This window comes from Pongo pygmaeus, chromosome 14 (genome assembly GCF_028885625.2).
Source record: "Pongo pygmaeus isolate AG05252 chromosome 14, NHGRI_mPonPyg2-v2.0_pri, whole genome shotgun sequence".
Classification (NCBI taxonomy): domain Eukaryota; kingdom Metazoa; phylum Chordata; class Mammalia; order Primates; family Hominidae; genus Pongo; species Pongo pygmaeus.
The window spans coordinates 38961146-38967145 of NC_072387.2; positions in this window are offsets into that span (position 1 = coordinate 38961146).

The window sequence follows — 6000 nt, forward strand, 5'->3', positions numbered from 1 at the left end:
TTTTTTAAAACATATATGTATGTATATCTATATGCACACAACACTACAAAAAGATAACTCAATTTAAATATCGGTGAAGAACTTGAATTAGTTCTCCAAAGAATATAAATGGCCAATAAACACATGAAAAGACACTCAGTATCATCAGTCATTAGGGAGACACAAATCGAATCACAATGAGATTCGACTTCACACCTACTAGGATGGCTATAATTTAAAAAAATAGAAAATAGGAAGTGCTGGCAAGGTTGTAGAGAAATTGAAACCCTCATACATCATTGGTGGGAATGTGGAGTGGTGCAGCTGCTGTGGAGAACAGTTTGGCAGTTCCTCAAAAAGTTAGACATAAAGTTACCATATGACCCGACAATTCCACTCCTAGATATATACCCAAAGTGTTGAAAACAAGAACTCAAACAAATACATGTACACGCACGTTCATAGCAGCATTATTCACAATAGCCACAAGGTGGAAACAGCCTAAGACCTTATCACTGGATGAATGAATAAGGAATTATGGTATATACACACAATAGAATATTATTCAGCCTTAAAAAGGAATGAATGGGCCGGGAGCGATGGCTCAGGCCTGTAATCCCAGCACTTTGGGAGGCCGAGGCGGGCGGATCACAAGGTCAGGAGATCGGGACCACAGTGAAACCCCGTCTCTACTAAAAATACAAAAAATTAGCTGGGCGCAGTGGTGGGCACCTGTAGTCCCAGCTACTCGGGAGGCTGAGGCAGGAGAATGGCATGAACCCAGATGGCGGAGCTTGCAGTGAGCCGAGATCGCGCCACTGCACTCCAGCCTGGGCGACAGAGCGAGATTCCATCTCAGAAAAAAAAAAAAAAAAAAAGGTTAATTTTATGTTATATGAGTCTCACCTCAATTTTTAAAATCTATATCTATATATCTGTATCTATATATATTACATGTTATATATAGAAACTGGAAGGGCACATAATATGGTAATAGTCTTGCTGACTGGTAGAATTACAGGTTTTTGTTTTCTTATTTATTTTGTTTCAATAATGTAAGTTTCATTCATAATAAGGGCAACCGATTTTTCAAAAGTTATTGTCGTGTGTAGCATATTGCATCTTGCTTCTACTTCCAGAAGATCAGGCTACAGTCCTAAGCAGCATCCATTATATTAGTGATTACCAGCCCTTTAGAATCAGATAGCCTATAACTTTCTACATGACTGGGAGTATTTTTGTTTGGTTTGGTTTGGTTCAGTTTAGAAATGTTCTGTCCAAGTAAATCATAGGAGAAAGCCAGAGAAGAACCTCAGTGATGGCAGAATGTACTGGCTATCCTAGCGTAGCAAAAACTGTAGCCATAGCAGGAGAATCCAGGCCTGGAAGTGAGGGGCAGTGAGGAAGCTTTCCAGCCTCTTTGTTGCTGTCCTTAAGGGAAGGGGAAAGAGCTCACATCTTTTTTGCACCTACTGTGAGCCTGGCGCTGCTAGAGTGTTTTGATACTGCCATTTGTCCTTGAGCAAGCCTCTGAATCCCTATGGGCCTCTGTCCACTACTCTGTAAAAATGCACAGATTAGACTACAGTAGCCCTTACAGCCCCTTTGCCTGTAATGTGCTAGGACCCTACACTAGTGCTATGCCTTATTCTGTCCCTCCCTGAAAAGAGGCTCTCTGGTCAGCCTCTCTGCTTCTGAGACTAAGTGTGCCTAGCCCCATTCCCTGTGACCAAGCCCCAACCAGGCTGATTCCAGGTGGCAGAACAAGGCCTGGGGAAGTGAGGCTTGGGGTGTAGGGGTGGGGGAGCTGCACTATCTTTGCTCTGAGTAGCCTCCAAGTTCTTACTCTTCATCTCTTCCAGGGATTACAGTGGCACCTGAGGCTGTGGCAACTGAGCATCTTGTTTTTCTTTATCTTTAGGAGCACTCTCCCACACTCAACAGATCCTTATTTTATTTTAGGGCTTTTTATTCTCTTGGTTATGTTCAGATCACTTTATAAAATAAGCTCTAATTGAAACCCAATAAACAAAACCAGGGTACAGTCAACACCTGTGAAAAGGAGAAAAAAACCCCAAAAAGCGAAAGCTAACAAACAAAATACGGTAAAGCCTCTTAATGAGAGATTCTATGTAACTCTAAGGCACAAAGCTTAATTTCACTTTTTTTTTGAGACGGAGTCTCGCTCTGTCACCCAGGCTGGAGTGCAGTGGCGCGATCTTGGCTCACTGCAAGCTCCACCTCCCAGGTTCACGCTATTCTCCTGCCTCAGCCTCCCAAGTAGCTGGGACTACAGGCGCCCGCCACTATGCCCGGCTGATTTTTTTGTATTTTTAGTAGAGACGGGGTTTCACCGTGTTAGCCAGGATGGTCTTGATCTCCTGACCTCATGATCCACCTGCCTCGGCCTCCCAAAGTGCTGGGATTACAGGCGTGAGCCACTGCCCCCGGCCAGCTTAATTTCACTTTAAGCATATAAATACAATTTCGTTTATAAGCACATTTGGAGTATGTCCTTTGCCATAAAGTATCATCTCCAGCAAGGAACTGGTGAACTTTATTCCATTTAAGGCAAATCCTCAGAATGCATTCTGCTTTTCCAAATGCCTGTCTCCTAAAGGCTAGTATCTGGGCCACACATTTCTCCTTTTGCTACACCTTATTGAACGACTTGCGTTTACAAAACTGTTGGCTGCAGCTTCTGTAAGATTGACATATAATCTCTGCTAGAAAAGACCCTCCCCAGAATAAAACAAACCAACCAAAAAACTACCACATACTTCCATTTAGGACAGAGTATATCAAAATGAGAAAGAACCTCCTCATTTTCACACAGTGGATTACTTATTTACTTAGTGCAGTAACTTTAGAGAAATAGTTTAGCAGTTTAGGCCAGGAACTGTGGCTCTCACGCCTGTAATCTCAGCAACAAGGCCAAGGAGGGAGGGAGGATAGTTTGAGGCCAGGAGTTTGAGAAATAGTTTAGCAGTTGAAATAAAGCAGTGGCTTGTCCTAAGAGTCTTTCAGTTGATTCTGCCTGTGTTTCTTATTCTGGTCAGGTAGCTCTGGACAAATGACAGTATTTCAGTATTTTAATTTCTCGTTTTTAAAAATTGAGTTATAGAGCCAAAGAAAAACCAGTAAAAATCTTGATTAATTGCAAAATCATTGTTAAAATGTTTCACAGCATAAATAACAGCTTTTGTGGGCGGGGGGCGGGGGGGGTGCGGGTGGTGGTGGTGCAATTTATCAACATCTTCCAAAATGTTAAATGCAAATGTCTTTTGACTCAGCAGTTCTACTTTTGAGGTATCTGAAGACCCACACATGCCTGAGAGAAATGTACAGATGTTCAGTGCAGTACTGTTAAACAGCAAAAAATAAGAAACAATCTAAATGTCCATCAGTGAGGGAATGATGAAAAATATTATGGATCATATACAAGTGAGATCGAAAAAAGAAAAAATATATATTATGGAGCACCATACCGTGGAATGTCACTTACATGACTGAATTATGTGACTAAAGAGAACAATGAATATGAGTACATAATTTACAAGGATCTCTCTAATCCCTTTTCCACTTATTTTTAGAATGGTATTTAGTATATCCACAAAATTATTTATTTCTAGTAGACAAGGTCTCACTATGTTGCCCAGGCTAGTGTCAAACTCCTGGCCTCAAGTGATCCTCCCACCTTGGCCTCCCAAAGTGCTGGGATTATAAGTGTGAGCCACTGTGCCTGGCTTTCCACTGATTTTCTATTTCTGGATTCCAGAGTCTGCATACCCTTGCCCACCATTGTTCATGCTCACTTACAGGTTTATTCATATTATTGCAGATTTTATTCCTACTTCCTTCTTTTCAGTGGATGCCCAATAAATTCAACTATTTAAGGTAAGCACAGTGGTGTGTCCCTGTAATCCCAGCTACTTGAGAAGCTGAGGCGGGAGGATTGTTTGAGCAGATTTGGAGACCAACCTGAGCAACATAGAGATTCTATGTAATCTCTCATGTCAAAATAAGTAAGTAAAAATTCAACTAATTAGAAGGTCCAAACCAATGGACATGTCTAAAGTCATCTAGCATTTCTTCCTGGTAGAGATTACCTTAGACTGAAACCCCCTGGAAGACAAGCATTACATATTCTGGAGTGTGGCATATTATGTTTGTGTCATTCCATGTTGTATGGTGTTTCTGTCATGACGTATCGTGAAACAAGCAATTCTGTAACAGAGCACCATTGCCTCATTACTCTGGGAGCAATGTGGCGTAGACCCATGGAATTTCCCAAGTTGTGGCAAGTGTTAGCACTGCCTTGGTATTAAAAGAGGACAAGAAAACGAACCACCTTCCACCTTTTGCTGGATAGACAATCAAATCACCTCTGGCTTTTATCTAGTTTTAAAATACATTTCAAGGGTCATTTGAAAATGACACAAAGCACAAATATGAAAAAGAAATTCAAATATTATCACACTCCCTAATAAAACAGCCTAATTACTAGTCAAAGGCTCACATTTTAGCAAGTTAATTCTAAGACTTAAGCTGTGTACGGCGTGTGCAAATTTGCAGATACCTTACCATCATATGCAGGTGTCTTACTGGTACTGAAAGGTATCAGACCCTTTCGGGAGGCATGTTGTACCAAGCAGACCTAAATGTGAACTTTCATCAAGGACTATGTGATGTCAAGCAAGGTAGTGCCCATGTATTTCATTCAAAAACCTGTTGTCTCTCCTGTGGTTTTCTTTTTTTTTTGAGATGGAGTCTTGCTCTCTCACCCAGGCTGGAGTGCAGTGGCACAATCTCGGCTCACTGCAAGATCCGCCTCCCGGGTTCACGCCATCCTCCTGCCTCAGCCTCCTGAGTTGCTGGGACTACAGGCGCCCGCCACCACGCCCGGCTAATTTTTTGTATATTTAGTAGAGGCGGGGTTTCACCATGTTAGCCAGGATGGTCTCCAATCTCCTGACTTCGTGATCCGCCCGCCTCGGCCTCCCAAAGTGCTGGGATTACAGGCGTGAGCCACTGCGCCCGGCCTCTCCTGTGGTTTTCAACATAGTTAAATCCTACAATGTCTGGGCAATGGTTACAATTCCTTAGGTAGTAAGGGAAATACCTGTTGAATGGCAGTTTGTGTCACATGGGCGCTTTTCATATCTTTATCATTTAATCATTACCCCTCGGGTACACAGGACACACAAATTTCATTTTTCAGATTCCACTTTAAGAAAATTAATAAATACAGCAAACATTAACAACACTGATGGGACGATCATCAGAACTGTGGTAACTAATCAGCAATAGCTCTCAACCTTTGCACAGCAAAGTTAGGAAATTTGACTCGTTAATCAATATGCCATATGCCTATCTTTAAAATGCAAAAAAACTAAGATTTATACATCTTAGTTCGTTTTAAAAAGCATCCTCATTTTAAAAGTTGGCCCAATTAATTATAAATTGTTTAGTCTTTTCTTGATGTCAACAAAGTCTTTAAACCCCACAGCACTGTAACTATCTTGGCATTAAAATAGTTTCTATACACTTTCTAAAAAAAATCATCTTCAGTTACAAGGCTTTACACTTAATTATCTAAATTGCCTCCCACTTCCAATTACTTGAGTTTTAGACATCTAACTTCTAGGGTATACCGTTAGAACACCAAACCATACCAATCTTCAGATTGAAGAGGGTTTTTGTCCATTTTCTTAAGCTCTGTGGTCAAGAATAAACCCTAAAAAAACTGTTCCCATTCTCAACATCTTAAAAAAATGGTAGTTGTCATGACGTACCTACTAAAGTTACAAAGTCTCCTTGAGCCAGAATTCATTTTAAATGGATCAGAATTATTAATGTTGACAATGGTGACTTCTATACAGTAGAAACTTCCATCTAAATCAGATTGAGTCATTTGCTCCTAACAAAAAATCTCATGTTGACACAATTGCAGCCTATCACTAACCCTGCTGTTCACTTGCATGTATCTTGTTTTTAAAAATCTTGTTTAAATCATTCTGA